The sequence below is a fragment of the Sarcophilus harrisii genome, chromosome 3, assembly GCF_902635505.1.
Source record: "Sarcophilus harrisii chromosome 3, mSarHar1.11, whole genome shotgun sequence".
Classification (NCBI taxonomy): Eukaryota; Metazoa; Chordata; class Mammalia; order Dasyuromorphia; family Dasyuridae; genus Sarcophilus; species Sarcophilus harrisii.
Genome location: NC_045428.1, coordinates 602,947,349 through 602,966,572, shown reverse-complemented (window position 1 = coordinate 602,966,572; position 19,224 = coordinate 602,947,349). Strand labels below are relative to the sequence as shown.

The window sequence follows — 19,224 nt, the reverse complement described above, 5'->3', positions numbered from 1 at the left end:
ATCTTTTTGGGAGACAAAGAACTGGAAACTAAGTGATTTCCCATAAAATGGAGAACAAATGATGGTATATGAGTGTAATACTATATGACTGAGCTTTAACAACATAGGAGACAGTTTCAAAGAAATTGAAGATGTGTAAAACGATGAAGAGGAAAGTAAACAAATGTGGCAGAACAATTTCTTTTTCTCTTATGTTTCTAATTTTATACTTTTCTATAATTGTACTATAGAGATACCTCACAATATCATGGTAGGGAAATACAAATATGTGCCTGTATTCAATATACACATAAATTCATTTTCCTGAAAACCAATCCTAAAGGGACTAGAAAGGAGAATCAGACTATCTTAAATTTCATTTAGGTCATTTAGTGTAGAATAATTTCCAAAATAACAATAACACTGCTAACACATTTAATTGAAACCATTAAGAATTCTGATCATCAAAAAAACCAGTCATGATTTAAAAATACAGGTCATAATGAATTTCATTCACCTGTCAACAAAATATTGATTAACCAATTACACAGAATGAAAAACACATTATTGGATTTGGCCAATTTTCTGATTTATTTTTATTAATTTTTCCAAGTTGCTACAAAGGTTTGAATACTTGATTATTTGTTTCTGGGAGAACATAGCAGAGAGAGAAAAATTACATATTAATTGAGAAAAATAATCTTTAAAATAATGTTAAGCAATTTCACCAGGTGGATGTTGAAAGCTATCTATGCATATGTTTTGAAAATAAAAAGCATTATAAAAAGAAAAAAAAGATAGAAAGAAAAAATATAAAAATAAAATAATGGTTAATCAGGCTTGATGGATGAATACAGTCAGTGCCCTAATCTGTCATATAAAGTAGTTAAGCTATGTAACTGGTAAGATTGTTTATGGTTCTGTTTCTGTGACTTAATGTCCCTAGCTATGCTTTTTGAGATAAGGATTTTCCAAAGACTCTCTGGAGAGCTCCCAATACCTCCTTATTTCTCAAGCTATAGATGATGGGGTTAAGCATAGGGGTGAGGATGGTGTAGGAGACAGCCATGTTCTTGTCCTCTTCTGGGGACCGCAGAGATGGGGGCCTTAGATATGTGTACACAAATGGGCCATAGTAGAAGGTGACCACAGTCAGGTGGGTGGAACAAGTCGTGAAAGCTTTCTTCCTTCCCTGTGTGGAGCGCATGTGGTAGACAGCATAGAGAACCCGGCCATAGGAAGTCATGATACCAATGAAAGGGATCAAAAGAAACAAGCTGGTGCTGAAGAACACCGTGTACTCATAGGTCCAGGTATCTATACAGGCCAGAGGCATCATGGCAGGGATATCACAGAAAAAATGGTTAATGATTCTGGACTTGCAATAGGGCATACTGGAGTGCATACACTGTATGGAAAATGGAATTGATGGATGCAGAGACCCAGGACCCAACAGTCATCAGCAAACACATTCTCTTGTTCATGAGAATAGGATAATGGAGGGGACGGCAAATGGCTACATAACGGTCATAGGCCATGGATGCCAGGAGTAATGCTTCAACACCTGCAGTAGTTAAGAAGCAGATACTTTGAAAAGCACAACCTACTAAAGAGATAGAATTGTTCCCAGACAGGAAGTTGATGGCCATCTTGGGAACTGTACTGCAAATGTACGTGAGGTCCATGAGGGAGAGCTGACTGAGTAGGAAATACATGGGGGTGTGGAGATGGCGATCCATCCAGATGAGGAAAATCATGGTTGAGTTTCCCAAAAAGGCAATTAGGAAGATGACGATAACCAAGAGGAAGAGAAGCAGGCTAGTCTTTGTTGGTGGAAACAGCCCCATTAAAAAGAAACCAGTGGTGGTTTGATTCCATTCCTCCATAAAGAACTTTCTAAATTATTTTCCTGAAAGATAAAAGAAATGAATAAGAAGTGAAGTGCCCAGATGAGAGAAAATACAGGACAGCCAAAATAATGAAAGTTTAAGAGCATTTTATTGATCACTGGCCAGGACTGAGCCCCATCATACCCAGGGATCAGTGCCAAGTGGTTTCAGAGACACATATTTATAGAAAAATCTACAAAGGGGTTCTTTGGAGCATTCACTATAATAATAGAATTCCTTTCCCAGACAGGAGGTAAAGGTTATCAAAGTTAAGAATCCCATTCCCAGACAGGCAATAAGACAATATTTATTTATGTTTATCAAGTTGTCAAGGTCTTAGGTAGTGGATAAGGTTTTTAGGTAGTGTGTCTTGGGGTGTAAAACAGTAAATACCATCTGCATTAGGGCATGAAAAGCTAGCAACATAGTTCTGACTACAGATAGAATTTCAAACAAAGATAATGTTTCTCATGGTCTCAGGAGTGACCTTCCACTTCAGAAGCTACTTTGGGCCAAAAAAGATTTTCTTTGATTTCTATTGGAGTTTTCTATTCTTTAATATCTCCCCACACTAAAAAGAAATTTTATGTGTGTGTATGTGTTTGTATCTGCAATGGGTTTTTTCCTGCCTAGACTTGTGATTTCCATTCTCTAGAGAACTTTAGGTGATGAATTCTCTCTCTGAATGTGCTTCAGGACCTGTTCTGTAATTTAGAGAGCTGAGAGGTGTCCAGCTGCCCAGACTCACCCAACAGAATGTGTCAGAAGCAGGAGTAAAAGCCAGGTCTTCCTGATTCTGTGGTTACATGTTAGCCCCAATATCATGGACACATTTCAGGTTTTTTGGTTCTTCTTCAAATATGATTTGCTTCGTGTGAAAGGGGAAATAAGATTATGCATAGAGTAATAAACACAGAAATATATGCATACATATACATGCATTATTGTTCAGTGATTTAGTTGTATCCAAATCTTTGTGACTCTATTAACCATTAACTCTTTTGCTTTTCTCTGTTATTTTCTTCTTCAGTGGATTAAGTCAAACAGACATGTATGCACGTGTGTGTTTGTATATGAAATTAATCTTTTAAAGTATTTATTAAGTGCATTCTATGTGCCAGGCACTGGAATATGTTTTAAAATTCCCTATTCTCTAGGAGCTTGCATTTGAATGTGGAAGTCAATACATGTAAGCATGTGATGGTGAGGTTTGACTTTGAAAGTGACTTGAATGGTGAATATATCCATAGGGCAATTCATTGACATGAACTTTCCAGATCTGGAGCATGGGTGTGACTTAAGACCAAACACTGGTGGACTTAGTCAGGCTAGTGATCAAAAATGTTCTGGAATTAGGAGAGCAGGAATCCTGAGGAGGAGCTGGAGAGCTGGGTCAGAAGCAGGCAGCAGAGGATGAAGGTGGCCAGTGACATCCATCTGCTCCCCCAGGACCCACATCCACATAGACACACATACATGCACCCACCCACCCAGCCCTGCACACAAAGGCAGGCAAGCCATTATTTGTAAGAATTGAGCTTGTGCTTTCCTTAGTACAAGGAACTCATAGTTGAGAAGAATCCCTCTACCGAGGCAGGTCAGCCTTTCTTTGCAATTTATTCACTTAAAAGCAGTTTAGAGGACTTAGAGGTTAAGTGGTTTGGCAGGAGTCAGTGACTAGTATGTATTATTGTCAGATTTCCATATTCAGGTCTTCCATAAGATCAACTTTATTCAGCACATGACACTGACTCTCAAACATATAAATTCACTTATTATGCATAAGAGCCAGTATGCATATGGAAACATATGTCTATGTTCTATGAAAAAGCTTCTTGAAAATGTAATTTTCATGTTGTAATGGAAGACTCTGGGGCTCAGGGCAGATGAGCCATACTGTCTGCTTCAAGCTCATATGCTTAAAAAAGAGAAAGAAAATATGAAAGATTTGTATCAAAAGCACTTGATTCATGAGTAACTCAGTGAAGAGTAATTCATTTAGAAAGAAAACCTTTTCAAATAAAAGATATGGAGATGAATTGGGTTTGCTAGAGTGTTTTTTAGAGTAATTTTTTAAGACTAATTTTTGTTAGATTTGTTGAAGATTCAATCTACTCATTCTTTCCAGTGATTCTCATTTGGATGAAGGGAAAGAGAATGTCAATGAAAAACAACCTTGGCATTTGAACAAAGGAGATAATCCTGTCTACCTGGTCCCTAGTTCATTTTCCAGCAGTGAAAATGTTCCCAGTGGAAATCCCCCAAAGCCAACACTCTTAGAGTTGGACGAGCTGGGCTGACATCCTGGCTCTCCCCACTCCTTGCTTGGCTCATGGCAGGAAAACTTTTTCATCTTTTCATCATGAAAGATTTTTATTCTTCATTTATGGGGCTTTGGGGAAGCATCATTGAAATAAAGCACCTGAAAATTCTTTAAATAAAATGATAATAATGGGTTATTGTTAGTAGTATAAGGACATCTAGGTGATACAATAGATAGATGACCTGGCCTGAAGTCACTGATGGTCATGATGGAGTGTCAAGGTGAGGCAGAAAGAGCATCAGAACCGAGAGGGGAGAAGCAAGAGAGAGTTCCTGGCAACATATAAAAAGACTATCCTATGGTGGTTGTTGTTCAATCATGAATGACTCTTTAGGATCCCAAGTGGGGTTTCTTTGGCAAAGATACTGGAGTGGTTTGCCATTCCCTTCTGCAGTTTATTTTACAGATGAGAAACTGAGATATTAAGGGTTATGTGAGATGCCCAGGCTCACACAGTGTTTAAGGTTGGATTTTAGCTCAGGTCTTCCTGTCTCCAATCTTGTCCCTCTATCCACCATGACACCTGGTTGCTCCTTAGCCAATCAACATTTATAGATTGTTGTTCCATTACTATTATCAAGACAATTGTTTTGATTAGTCTTAGTGAACTTATTTTTTTTCTTTTGTATTTAGATTCTTTGTTGTAAGGTATAGTGCTTTGGAAGGGAGGGGATGTAAGCCTAGTATAAAGAAAAGATAGCAATACAATCTGTCCCCTTTTTAAAAGACAGTATTAAGCAGTGGAATGGCCAGAATTGGGATCAGTATTCAAGTTTCACCTCTGACTAAATGACAGCAACAAGTAGCAAGTTACAACTTCTCAGTGCTCCCCCCAAAACTCACCAAAGCTCAGTATTATGAAGGATTTGTTGATCCACATTGGTGAAGGGATTTCCCACATTTGTGAAAGAAGAGGTCTGAACAGCAAAATAAATAATCAAAGCTACAAGCATTATTAGTTTAAATCTAATGTCAAAAGATCTGAGTTGATATCCTTTTTCTGCTATTTCTTTTCTATGTATACTTTGGAAATACTCACTCACTCTCAATGAAACTGTGTCCAGAGTTGTGAAATTGATTTTCCCAGGCCCTTTCTTCTCTAAATACTCTAATCCTACTGATTCTAGACTAAGTTTTTCTTGTCTAAATGAGACCTTTACACATATATATATATATGTATATATAATGGTAAAATACATAATTAGCTTGAATATTCAGACTCTGGCAGCTAAGGGTACCATTTGGACTGATCTAACCAATTGAGCTGCTTACAATGAGGATGAGATGTGATCTCAGGATAAATGATTTTTATCATCATAATAATATCCCTCAATCCAGTAGATGAGCTAAATTCGACAAACAATTCAGGAAAGTTTCCTATGTGACAACCAGTTTTTCTCCCCCCACACATACACAAAGCATAATCAGACCAAAAAGCATCCTCAGCAGTTTCCAGGGGAAAAAATATCCCCCTTGCCTTGCTCTTCATTCCTGTTCCCTGTCACCTCATGTAGATCAGTCACTATAAGAAATTAGTCAATTTAACTCTCATGCTTTCCTTATCTTAGAATAACCATAACCATTCCCAGCCCTGGAGGCCTCCAATAGTTGTTCTACTGAGCTCAAAGATCATTTTTCTTTTTCAGTATAATCATGGAAAGGACCTCAAAGACAAGGCAGGTTTCTTATCTGTAGATAAGGGTTTGGAGATCTGATGATATGGAGTGCCCAGGAACAGTACAAGTGACAGGAGCCCTCAGATGATGAACATTTCTCTGAGCTTACTTCATGAGAATCCTAAGATGCTACACACACACACACACACACACACACACACACCTGAGTTCTTCCTCTCATTTCTCTTATATCCAATCCTTCAACTATGTAGTCCTTTGAAAGCAGGTGCAGGCAAGGAAATCTATATACTTAAACTTCTCTCAGTTCTCTAATTTGGGACAAAACCTCAACTTTTCTTGATGATGACTTGAATTCCTGATGCTATACATGAGCTGCTTAAGGTGCCATCCTCCCATATAGTCCCACATGCACATTATACATGACTACCAAGAGTCTCTCTCAAAAATCCTAGACTCCTGGGCTGGGAAGGGGCTTCTAGAGGAAAAGGCTTCCTCCTTGCTTTTAAGTATTTCATGCATCTACTTTCCCTGATGGAGGAAATGCTGTTTTTCCTTCCAGAAGGAAATTTTGCAGATTCCTATGGTTCCATGTTCTCTCACATCCATAGCTAGAATTTCATCCTTTTTTAAATTTAAATCTCATCATATGAAACATAATATAAAACCTGAGCTTTCTGACCATATTTGCCAATTATTAATTATTGTCTTGTACACATCATTTCTCTCTATTTCTATTCCCTCATTGATAAATGAGTAGCAATATTAGATTGCTCACACCAAAAGATTGTGGAGAGAAAAGCCCTCTGTACATGAAAAATTCTAACTACTAAACTAAAGTGTATATGAAAACTTCTAACTAATAAACTACTATTATTATTCTCCCACTTTCCAGCCCACAGTAGGAAAGGATTTTCCCAGTCATTCTTCAAAAGTCCCCTGCTTGCACAAAGAACATAATTCTGATATCCTCTCACCTGTATAAGTGATGGTGCTCATCATATCCTTAGGATGCCATTTCTCAGCCCTGACAATTTCCTCAAAGCTAATGGATGTGATGAAAGATGGAGTGTAATACTATACACAGTCTCTTACAAACTCTTTTGTGCTGGCGTTTCCTCTTTCTGAAGTCACTGTCCCTGCTGTCCAAGTCCTTGGGGAGACCCCTTTGCCCTACAACTAACACTTAATCTGAGCTTTGTCTCTTTGGAGAGTAGCCTGGCTCTAGACACATAAAAATATGTCCTTTCCTCCTGAGATCACTGTTGGCTTGTATATCTACCAATGAAAGGCCACGAGGGACTAGCATGGCATGGCCCCACTGACCAAGAGTTTAATGATAGCATGTCAGAGGAGATTACTATGTGAAAAAGCATCTTCTTCACCCCCCTCATCTTACAGTCACAGCCACTAATTTCTTGGGAGAAGTGACTAGTTGGCTTAACACATTAGGTTTCTGATGGATTCTAAATTACAAGCACAGTGCCTTCCAGGCAGTCCAGTTTCATGTTTTTCTCTGGACTGGGAAGGCTGGAACTTTAAAATTGAAAGTTACTTCCAGGATCATTTAAAAAAGATGCAATGATCCACAGGACTATAGGTAACAACCCCCATATGTGGACCAAGTATGGAATCTGCTGCTCCACAAATCTACCAGGGCTGTTGGGGGTCTTGACATTTGGGGCTTTCTTCTTCACATAATAGTGAAAAATGAAGCCACAAAAGAGTGCCATTGCTATGCTTTTGAACAAGGGGAGTTTTCCTTTTTGTGTGTCTTAAATCCTTTTGGCTGTTAATCTGGGGAAGATTGTGCAGGAAGATTCTTGCTCAGAATCACATGTTTAAGTGCATAAAGCGAGATACAGAACACTATAAAAGATATCAGTGATAGTGCAATAGAACAAAACAAACCAGAGCAAACACATTGTTGTACTGAGAATTCTTGAGAGAGAGAAGATTGTAATGGGGATATTAGAGGCAGTCTTCACTTTTTAATGAATATGACAATCCAAGAAGGAATAATAAACATGGATCATAAAGATAAATGAACAACAGACAGATATGTCAATAATGAATGGTATATAACCAAATTGAAATCCTAGTCAACAATCATAAAAATTTGAAATGTACAAATATTCGTATAAAGAAGATGATACTGGATTGAGAAGGTGCCAGAGTGAAGGGAAGTGAGGTAGTGAAGGTGAGTGGGTGGAGAGAGTTGATAGAGAGAAAGAAAGAGACAGAGAGATACAGAGAGAAAGAGAGGTAGAGACAGACAAAGAAAGACACACAAAGAGACAGAGAGATAGAGAGAGAGACAGAAAGAAACACACAGAAAGTGACAGAGACAGAGAGACATAGCAGAGAAACAGAGGTAGAGATGTAAAGAGAGAAAGACAGACAGACATATTCTTCCCTCCCCCCTAAATGTTAGCTAATTTCTTCTTAAAAGATAGAGAATCTGTTTTCAAGTCTTGGTTCAAAGGTCTAAAGGATCAGGCTGTTATCATCACTTCCAGGTCAGCTAGGTATAAAGCACAGGGGAGCTTTATCATGACAAATCATTCAAGCAAGGATACTTTTCTCAATTAAATAAACTCAAGATTATTTTAATGCTTGTCCTAGGTGAATACCCTTCTCCCATAATAATCTAAGTATATCCTTTTTGGTTAATCATTGAATGTCCTATGATATTCTGTCTTTTGAATGCTTTATTAACTTATGAATGTCTCATTTTGTTCTAATATCAAACTAACAAGACCAATCTGAGTAAAGCCCAAACTGGATCAGTAAAGAAGCCAATACCAAAACCTTTGGTCTCCAGTGTCTATAAACAATCCCACCAGTTTAGTAAATAAGCAAGATTAAGCAGAGGCCACAAGAGGAGGCAAATTTGACCTCAAATATTGCTGACATTTAGGGGAGATACAATGGAATGGATGGAATGAAAGTTTTCAAAATGTTATCTGGGAGATTTTCTACTCTCTGATTTCACAATAAGACTATATTTTCACAATAATACTAAGATCTTTCAATCACTGATATGGCCAATGTCAATAGTTATAACACACAAAAACAAAAGATCTTTGGGGATGGCGTTCCTCAATGGTTTTTTAATAGTGTAAAAGGATTTCAAGGTCAAGGTATGTAACATTTCTTGTTTCAAAGGACCAGACTAAATAAAGGATGGTGATAGAGTTCCATTGTAGAATCAAATAAAGAAATTCAGTCCACAGAATAGAAAAACGTAGTAGAGACCATTTGGTAGAAGATTCCTGAAATATACTACTGCCTCTCTGGAAAGAAAGGAGACTTAAAAAAGGACTTTGGGAAAGAGATTTCAAACCTATCAAGGATGCAATATTGATGAAAATATTGATGATATGATTCAATCATATTGATGATATAACATTGATGAAAAACTTCATTTTTTCAGTAATCTATTTGTGTCCTCTCAGCAAAAAGCACAACTACTAAAATTTTTTGACTTGTCTCAATTAACATTATGTGATCCTTCAAAAATTGGAGGAATAAAAGAAGAAACCTCCTCTAGAAGTCTAGTCCTAAGAAAATATGGCAACATTATGAAAAGTATTTGAGTTAAGATCAAAGGAAAGAGAAATGCAAAGTTTTAATTGTTGTCTTTGTCCTTAGAAATATGTGAACCTTTCTACACTAACAGATTCGGCTATAAAAGGAGTATATACTCAAAAGATGATCCATATGGAATTTGCAATCTGTGCAATTTAAGAAAGCTTTACTTCTAGTTTATTGTCTCTTTAAATTATGACCCAAGAGGAAAATGAACTAACCCCAAATATCCGTTTTTGTATAATGGCTATAACCTCTATCCCCAGAAAATTGCTAGGAAAAGATGAACTCAACAAAAGATTCATATTGGCATCTCATAAGAAAAATAGCCTTTATATGGAATAAGTGTTTCTTCTATCAATGAGGTGAAAGCTTTTAACAGAGCTAAAATAAATATATTGGTGGTTTTGTCCACTTTCAATCTCTCTATTCCTGCTTTGCTTTCAAATGCAACAGTTCTGAAATGGATAGGTTAATATTTATAATATCAAACAGAAATCAAAGTTGACCAAATTAATATTTATTCAGGAATCCAAACTTACAAATCCAAAGTTACATATAGTTATTGCCCCTAAATATCATGATCAACTATGTGATAGTACTGGGCCAAAACAAAAGTAACCCCTGGCATCTAGGCTTGAAGAGCAAAGATATATCCAATAAATTGCCTAAGTTTCAAAGCCAAAAATTATTTTGGATAAATCTTCACATCTTTCAAGGTCATTTGGTAAAAAAAAGGAAGTCAGGGTCAGTAAATATAAAACATAATAACCATTTGCTAGCCTTCATATTGAATTTAAAAATAGATCTACTTCCTTTGGTAAAACCAAGATAAGAAAAGTAGATTTCAAAAAATGATTTAGCTACATAAATTCTACATTGGCATGTTGAGATCTCTCAAGCATTTTCTGTAACACCACGATTCAAAGCATCAGTTCTCCTGACTATCAGCTTTCCCTTTAATTATCTCCACTGGCCATTCTTGCTATTGAAAAAACACAGCTTTGGTCATATGGATCTCTGCTACTGGAAAATAAAACAGGGAAGCCACTCCAGCATCTTTGCCAAAAGAAAACCCCATGGACAATGTTAAATGATATCATTATTACCTATGATTATACAAGTTAAACAACTGAATCAAAGGGTTATCTTACTGCTATCTCCTCTAATTCCTCGTATGCTCAATAGTTGCTTTTTCTTATTTTTCTTTCCAGTATAACAGTCATCTTCCTTGGCAAAAAGCCAAATATATAAACTGAAGAGCTCTCACTTCTCTCTTTTATTAGCTTTTATCATTCAACACATTGAGCTGTGGTCTTTCCTTTTTGATCTTCCTCTTTCACCAGTATAGCTAAAGAAACTTGTATTTTTTCCTCATCAGCCTCATCTTATTGTTTCTTTAGATACAAAATAATTCATTGTCTAACACACTCATCTCACAAAATACTTTTGGAGAGTAATTTTTCAATATATAGCACTGTAGTACAAAAAATTAAGAAAATTCTGATTTTAAAGGTTTCTATTTCATTATCCTTTTAAAACTGAAAATCAGTCATGTTACTTTTAGGATGACAGCCTCTTCATGTTTATATTTTCACTTTGGTTTCCCTTCTGGTGCCTTACCTTCTCAGCCATCTAGTCTCTAAAATCCATCATTCTTAATTGTTTTCAAGGAGCACCTCTAAATCATTGATGAAAAGCACATATGGCCATTAGTTGAAATGTCACTCAAGGTTAGCACTTCTATACGAAATGATGAGAAGGTAAAGAATGCATTCACTGGAGATTCAGCCCATATTTTGATTTTCTGAATGTATGATTCTAAAAGATTTAAAATGAAAATGATTTTTTGTAAGAAATTAAAAAGTGTTATAGGTTCTGGAGGGAAGCATTGTGGGATAGTTGAAAGGTTACTGCTGTTGGAGTCAGGAAAAGCTCAGTTCAATACCCCATCAAATTCTCATTAGTTTTATGACTGGAAAAAACTTGTTCCTTTGCTACCTCACAGTTGTAAAACTAACTTTTTAAATCTTAGATATAAAAATGGCAAGAATAATTAAAATCAGAAAAATGGACACATTATATTCACTTGTTTTTCTAAGTCTTTCCAATTCTGGACTATGGTCTTATTTTAACGAACAGAGAATCCAACAAATAAATAATAGGGGTATATTTGAAGTTAGCAAAGTAACTGTTGTTTGACTTAATTGAATTCACATAAAGAGGTTATTTAAGTGTTTTAAAATCTTCTGAGGAGATGGTTCTACAATAGATCAGTCTGATTCAAAATCGGATGCCCTACTGCAAGATTGCAAATATTCCTGGGTTCTAAACATTATGTAGATATGAGCTCTTTTGCTTGTAGGTTGAGCGAACTAATTTTGATTAGAATCTTTGCTACCTCCAGGCCACTTGGGTTTTTGACTTAGCAATATCTTGTGCTTTTTTAACCTAACAAGTCTATTTGTGCTTGTTTCCATATTAGATTAGATCTAGAGAATTCTAAAATGAACAGTGGCTTCAATTCATAGATTGAAATAAATAGTCACTTGTTTCTAGAATGATTGTTTCAGCAAATTCAAACCCTGTGATTTCCCTACTCCTGTACATTTAAGACCCCTCATGCTTAACATAATTTGTCTATAAAGTCCCTTTTCATGGTGCTCTCCCTCTCTAGCCCTACATTGTGATGCAGTTCAAATAACTAGGCATATTGACTGCAATATGTAATGGACTGCACTTTGCAACTGGACCCAGTCTGTGCTGTGCTGCCTACAGAAACTGGTTTCAAAAAGCATTTACACTGAATAATAAATTCCACATATATGGATTAAAGGCACGATCTGGATGATGCTAGATGTAAAGTCATTAGATTGGCGAAGAGTTTTCAAGGAAGACTGTCATGTGTTTTTAGATACCCCATCCTTGGGACATTTGCCCACATATAGAGGTACTTAATAAATCTTATTGATTGACTATGTTTGTAAACATTATAATTGCATTACAAAACATACATAAAATCCTGCCCATTCTCAAGCCCCTGGAACAATAGGGACTTCCTTTTCTCATCCTGTGTCTGTGAACTCCCAGACCCTTCCATATGCCTGGGATGAAGTCTGCAGGTGGAGATCTTTTTTCCGTCAAGAAGTCTCAACTCACCGATCAACACTGCGGGATCTTTCTTGTTTATAAGATGACCATGAAGTGTTCTTCTTCTATTTTCTTATGGCTGCAGACTTGGCTCAGTTAGCTTATCTGCTCTGGTTACATTCAGCTTGTTTGCTTACTGCTTGTTGTATCAGCCTATTTAATCCTAGATCCTTGTGGACGTTCCAATTTTTAAAATGTTTGTAAACCTTATTGTCAATCAATAATCATTTACTAAGTGCCTGCCATGTATCAAGCATTGTGCCAAGCACTTGGTATCTGAAGAAAAGCAAATGACAATCTCTCCTTGAAGAAATTCATACAGTGTAATGTTGTAGTGCCTAGTCTCATTCAGAACATTCATAATATAATTATTTTTAAATTTATTATTCATTATAAATGCTGTTGGAATTGGGTTTTCTAAGTAACACGAACTCAGTCTGGGTCCAGTTGATCACCACCAGAGAAAATAACTATCCCTTTCTGAAACCAATCACCACCTTTTTCTTATCTGAAACATCTTAAGCAATAGAAATTCCTTCACAGACAGCAAATTCTTATCTTCATACCTTCAACAGAAATTAGTCAGGCAAGTAGGGTTCTGGGATAAAGGGGAATATTTACTACCACTCACCCTTACATTTGTCACCAGGTGAGTTAGATCATTTTCTTGCATAGAAAGCAATCTACTACCCCACCAATTCAGTCAATTCATTGAAAATAGAAAAAAAGAAACTCAGTCAAATTGGTGATTTTGTAATGTCTGACAAAGGAACAGTAGCACTTTGTTGTTTCCTGACACAAACAATGAGAAAATATTACCCAAAATTGCTCTATTTTCTATTGCTTATCATCTTTTGATCTCTCTGTAAACTACTTCTGACCATCACAGAGCTAGAATCTCATTAGATTAGATTACTTGTTAATTGCAACATATAAGCCATGTAAATATTACTTTCAGGGGCTTTATAGGCTCCTTTCAATATCTATTGAATATGCCCTAGGGTAAATTTGCTGGAATGATGAACAAAACATGTTAGAAAAATTTTAGTTTATACGAAGGAAGAAATGTCAAATAATAGGTCTTGTGGAATGGACTTGATTTAGTAGAATGAGGCAAGGAGCAGGTTGAGGGAACATCTAAAGTGACTTCTAAGATCCAGCTCTTTAAATCAGTGATTTGGGATTCTGGGAGACAACATGGTATGTTGGAATAAGAATCATAAGACTGAGGTTCAAGTCAGGTAGCAGACACTCCACCAGTTTATGTACCACAGACATTTCACTTATCCTATCTTTCAGTGTTTTTCATCATCTGTAAAATGGGGATAATAAAACAGCTACCTCACATTTGCTGTTAAGATCAATTGAGATAGGGCGCGAGCAGCCAAGGTCAGTCAAACGACCAATTTTTAAAATATCATTACAATATATCTATTATTGAAAGCATTATAATTGCAAAATAAAACTGAAAATATCTCTTAATGTTGCTGCTGGTTATTCTTCATTTGATCTGATTTTATGAAAATACAGAATGAAATCACAATCAATTAAAGTATCCTAGATCCTAGAGATCTACATTCTTACCTGCATCTGTAATTTACAACACTTTTAGGAATTCTTTTGCCATCTACAAAAGACTGAAACACTAAATAAAATATTGATACAATTAAAAAACTTTTATGTTTTCAATCTGTTCTTTTAGTAAGTTACCCAATACTGTACTCCAAGATGGTTTGGTGGAAAACAGTCTGAAAATGGAAAATGAAGGGAGGTAATGCCCTTTATTGCTCACTGGAAATATAAAGCCCAAAGACCCATATGATATAAGGTACTGCTGCTGAAGGAAGAGGCCAATTTGTTGGTCGATTAAGCACAGCAACATCCGTTTGGGATTCATTGTAGCTCTTCAGAAGTCTTTTGCCCAACTATCCCTTCTTGTTTTACAGGTTATCGAATGTTTCTGTAGAGTTATGGGTGATTCTTCTAAAAGCATTGTGGGGAGTGACTGGGAGGTCAAATGGGATGGCCATTCATGCTCCAAAAGGGGACTAGAATTGCGAGGCAAGCCCAAAGTTCATTGTATTTAATAATAGCATTTAGATATAGATATAGATATAGATAATCTGATTCAATACTCCCAATCATTCTTGGTTGTACTTGTTCTGTTGTTTCTGTCCACTTAGATTTTTTGTGACCCCATTGAGGGTTTTCTTGGCAAGGACACTGGAGTGGTTTGCTATTTCCTTCTCCAGCTCATTTTACAGCTGAGGAAGCAGACAAACAGCATTAAGTTACTTGCCCAGTCATGTTCGAATAATAAGTGTCTGGCAAAACTTTGCCAGTTTTGAAATCATGCAGATGAATCTTCCTGATTCCAAGCCAGTGCTCTATCCACTGTGCTACTTAGATAGCAAATACTTATATTGATCACTGGTCCACAAAGCACTGTGCCTGCCATATAGAGTTTGAGTTCGACACCAACCTGGATAAATATTGCAACAATCAGAGACTTTATGAGACAAGTGATGAATCAAGCCCAGTGGCAATTGTGTTATTGGGAGCTGGAATATCCAAAGGATTGCTTGAATGAATTAACCTTTCTTTTTTCTTCATAAACAAATTCATATATACAACACATCAAATGATATAGCATCTAACTTTTTAAAGTAATGTTAAATGAGTATTAGGCAAAAATAGTCAGTAAAATTATAATAGTGGGGGAATGGAACTATTTTTACTCCTTCCAGACTTTTAAATATCCAAACAAAAATAAAGAAAAAGCACATAAGGGCATCAATAAAATTTTGGTAGTTGAATGAAGAATGGATTGGAGAAACTAACTATTAGAAATCATTTGTAAGATTAGTTCTATAGCCTAAAACATGGGTGATGAGAATCTGAAGTTGTGTAGTAGTCATATTAGTGAGAAAAAAAAAGGAGAATTATTTGATAACTGGGGACAAGACTTTGTAACTGATTGGACATGGTGAGTGAAAGCAAGTGAGGTGCTAAGGGTGACTGTCTGTGTGATGATACCAAGAGTGCCATCTTCAATAGGAATAGGGAAGTTTAGAAGAAATTTGAGAGGGCAGGGAAAAATCATGAGTACTTCCATGGACAAGCTAAATATTGCACATCTAGGGGACATCCACTTGAAATGTCCAAAAAATTGTTTCATTGGTTGAGAATGGAAATCTGGTAGAAGTATTCATATATACATAAGTGTATCTAAGTATACATATAGGAATGCATGCATATAAATATGGACATACATTTTTATGTACTTTGCATTAAGTTTGCAAAATACTTTATTTATTAGAATGTGAACATGTTGTAACCCCCAGGAAATTGTAAATTAATTAAAAGTTTGAATTATTTAATTTTTGTATTTGTATCTCATGAAAGTAATACAGTGTTAGAAACACAGAAGGAATTAAATAAAAATTGGTTGATTGCCCTCGGAAAAAGAACAATGAGCTGATTCACATTTTTAAGAAAAAGAGTCATTCCTTAATTGATAAATGATAAAAGACTTGATTAGGAAGAGAAAAGAAAAAAGGGAATTGTGAAAATGAAAATAGGCACCCTGTGTCCTTCTGTACTGTTTCCATTAGCATATAGAAGATTTTGACTGCTTTACAAAGTTAACTATCCCTTTTTCTTGGCTAAATCCCAGTCTCAATGAGATTAACGGTCTATCAGATGTTCTGCCTGTTCTGAATGTAGCATCAGACCATTGTAGTGAGGGTTAAAATAAGACTTTCAGAATATTTGGCTAACTTTCTGTTTTCCTTATCCTGGACTTTGCAACACCCTTTTGTAAGTCAGCATGATTATGAAAAATGTAAATCCACCCCTGTTACCTTCCTCCTCCTTTACTAGATCGTCACAATTCTAGTTTAAAATTACTTAATCTTATGGTGATCAAATGTTGAAAAGGTTGCTCTCTCTGCTCTAAGGGTCTTGGATCCTGAGGTCATTAACCTTTATTGTTGGCACCAGCCTTGCAAATAAATAGATTATACTTAAAGCTTTGTGGAGATAGTTCTCTTTATCACAGATTTTTATGATGATAGAATTTTTCTCTAGGGAAAAATCCAAGCTATCAGTAGATAGTAATATGAAAAACTGCTCTGAACCACTAATAAGTAGAGAAATGAAAATTAGAGAATTTAAAATTCCACATAATATTTAATAGATTATAAATATGAAATGTTGAAATATTATGGGCTGAGCAGAAGTAGGCACATTCATGGTAATGGTTTAGTTGTGAGGTGTATGGACATGTTGCCAAAGTTATGGAGATGGTGCGCCTTCTAGTATAGGCCCTATACTAAAATCAAAGGAAGAGAGGAGAATGCCCCATATATAAATCATTCTAGCAGATCTTTTTTGGGAGACAAAGAACTGGAAACTAAGTGATTTCCCATAAAATGGAGAACAAATGATGGTATATGGGTGTAATACTATATGACTGAGCTTTACTACATGAGGAGAGTTTCAAAGAAATTGAAGATGTGTAAAACGATGAGGAAAGTAAACAAATGTGGCAGAACAATTTCTTTTTCTCTTATGTTTCTAATTTTATACTTTTCTATAATTGTACTATAGAGATACCTCACAATATCATGGTAGGGAAATACAAATATGTGCCTGTATTCAATATACACATAAATTCATTTTCCTGAAAACCAATCCTAAAGGGACTAGAAAGCAGAATCAGACTATCTTAAATTTCATTTAGGTCATTTAGTGTAGAATAATTTCCAAAATAACAATAACACTGCTAATACATTTAATTGAAACCATTAAGAATTCTGATCATCATAAAAAACAGTCATGATTTAAAAATACAGGTCATAATGAATTTCATTCACCTGTCAACAAGATATTGATTAACCAGTTACACAGAATGAAAAACACATTGTTGGATTTGGCCAATTTTCTGATTTATTTTTATTAATTTTTCCAAGTTGCTACAAAGGTTTGAATACATGCTTATTTGTTTCTGGGAGAACATAGCAGAGAGAGAAAAATTACATATTAATTGAGAAAAATAATCTTTAAAATAATGTTAAGCAACTTCACCAGGTGTATGTTGAAAGCTATCTATGCATATGTTTTGAAAATAAAAAGCATTATAAAAAGAAAAAAAGATAGAAAGAAAAAAGAAAAATGTAAAAATAAAATAACTGTTAATCAGGCTTGATGGATGAATACAGTCAGTGCCCTAATCTGTCATATAAAGTAGTTAAGCTATGTAACTGGTAAGAATGTTTATGGTTCTGTTTCTGTGACTTAATGTCCTTAGCTATGCTTTTTGGATAAGTTCCAGGCTCTCTGGAAGCTCCAGATACTCCTTTCTCAGCTATAGATGATGGGTTAAGCATAGGGGTGAGGATGGTGTAAGGAGACAGCCAAAATTTCTTGCCTCTTCTGGGACGCAGATGATGGGGGCCTTAGATATGTACAAATGGGCCATAGTGAAGGTGACCATTACAGTCAGGTGGAACAGGTCGTGAAAGCTTTCTTCCTCCCTGTGTGGAGCGCATGTGGTGAACCAGCACTTAGAGAACCCGGCCGCCAAGTCATGAGTACCAATGAAAGGATCAGAAACAAGCTGGTGCTGAAGAGCACCGTGTATATAGGCCCAGGTATCCTGCAGGCCAGGCATCATGGCAGGGGATATCACAGAAAAATAGTTGTGATTCTGGACTTGCAATAGGGCATACTGAATTGCCACTGTGGAAAATAGATTGATGGATGTAGAGACCAGGACCCAACAGTCAGCAAACACATTCTCTTGTTCATGAGAATAGGATAATGGAGGACGGCAAATGGCTACATGGTCATAGGCCATACCCAGGCCAGGTAATGGCAACACCTGCAGTAGTTAAGTAGATGCTGACAACCTACTAAGAGATAGAATTGTTCCCAGACAGGAGTTGATGGTATCTTGGAACTGTGCTGCCAAATGCGTGAGGTCCATGAGGAGAGCTGACTGAGTAGGAAATACATGGGGGTGTGGAATGGCGATCCATCCAGATGAGGAAAATCATGGTTGATTGCCCAAAAGGCAATTAGGAAGATGACGATAACCAAGAGGAGAAACAGGCTAGTCTTTGTGGGTGGAAACAGCCCCATTAAAAAGAAACCAGTGGTGGTTTGATTCCATTCCTCCATAAAGAACTTTCTAAATTATTTTCCTGAAAGATAAAAAAGAAATAGATAAAGTGAAGTGCCCAGATGAGAGAAAATACAGAACAGCCAAAATAATGAAAGTTTAACGGTCTTTTATTGATCACTGGCCAGGACTGAGCCCCATCATACACGGGGATCAGTGCCAAGTGGTTTCAGAGACACATATTTATAGAAAAATCTACAAAGGGTTCTTTGGATCATTCACTATAATAATAAATTCCTTTCCCAGACGGAAAGAGTTTAATACGTTCAGAATCCCACATTCCCAGACAGGCAATAAGATAATATTTATGTTTATCAAGTTGTCAGGTTTGGGCTGGGTGATGGATAAGGTTTTAGGCCATGTGTCTTGGGGTGTAAAACAGTAAATAACATCTGCATTAGGGCATGAAAAGCTAGCAACATAGTTCTGACTACAGATAGAATTTCAAACAAAGATAATGTTTCTCATGGTCTC

General features: G+C 36.2%; 1 pseudogene; it reads right to left on the bottom strand.

The window, feature by feature from the left end:
• Window positions 1-834: 834 nt before the first annotated feature.
• On the bottom strand, window positions 835-1,865 carry LOC100925181 (annotated as a pseudogene).
• Between the last annotated feature and the right edge of the window lie 17,359 nt (window positions 1,866-19,224).